Here is a 1,295-nt window from a genome sequence, read left to right on the forward strand (position 1 = left end):
ACTACTGTTTTATAATAAAATAATAAATAAAGTATAAATTAATACACTAAAATATAATTTATAGTCTAATATAAATCTTAAAATATCAAGGAATCAATCAAATCAATGCTGAAATTCCAATGAAGAGAACAAACAAACAAACATAAAAGGATTAAAAAGTGCCTCCAAAACCAGAATGAAATTAAACAAATCACTAAAACGGACGATCAACCTTGTTGGTTCTAATAACGCAAAAGGAAAAGATTATTAGCAGCAATATGAAACAGGAAGCAATATAACATTTAATGTACCTTCTATTAACAGAACTCAATTTATGTTAGTAAAGTTAACAAGATTTAACTAAGATTACAAAGTTCTCAACACAATTTTAACAAGGTCAGCACAAAAATTTAACATGCTTTAACAAAGATTAACAAGGTTTTCCATCCAATTTTTAACAAAGTCAGCAAGAATTAACCAGGATTAACAATGCTTTCACTTTTAAGCACGAAATTTTACAATAGAAAAATAAGCAAGAATAAGCAGTGAGTCAGTTTATCAAGTAGTAACAGAGTTATCATTTATCAGTTTATCATCACTCATCAGGCAATAGTAGAGTTATCAATTTATCATCAAGCAGTGGGGAAAGCTAATCAACCAAGAACAAGCAATGAGCACTGAGCATTCGAGGCATTACCTTCGGCGAGGGCAGTGAGCAGAGATTGAATGCGACGGACGACGGTGAGCTGCGGAACAGGACTGGAGACTCGACGCTGGCGAACAAGGGAAGGGCCTTCGAGAATGACAAACCAGGAGGATTGGCGAACGACCACGACGAACCTAGTGGTGATCTTGAGAGCGAGAGGCGGCGACGGTGAGACGAACGGCGGCGCGATGGAGGCTAGGGATTTCGGAACCTTTCAAGGAAGAGCTCTGAGACAGCTCTGCCTGAGTGAGAAGTGAGAAGGAACCCGTTTTCTCAAATTCCTAAATTCAAAACGGTGTCGTTTGAGATAAATCGGACGGGTCTCAGTCCAGTTCAACCGACCGGTTCTTAGCAGTTCAGTAGTTTTAAAAACGGTTTTTTTACTAGCGGTTTTTTTATAAGACCGAACTAGTAATAGTATTGGTTTTTTGTTGGATCAGTCTAATCGCAGTTTAGAGTTTAGTTTTCAAAACCATAATTTTTTGGTAAAAGAGTTACAATTAATTATGTATCATCACCAGAATTGAATTGGTGATGTCAAGCTACAAGCTACTGGGTCACTAAGCCATTAAATTAATCAGCGAGTTATCTGTTGAATCGGTTGACTCAG

The sequence above is a fragment of the Arachis ipaensis genome, chromosome B02 (assembly GCF_000816755.2).
Source record: "Arachis ipaensis cultivar K30076 chromosome B02, Araip1.1, whole genome shotgun sequence".
NCBI classification, from domain to species: Eukaryota; Viridiplantae; Streptophyta; class Magnoliopsida; order Fabales; family Fabaceae; genus Arachis; species Arachis ipaensis.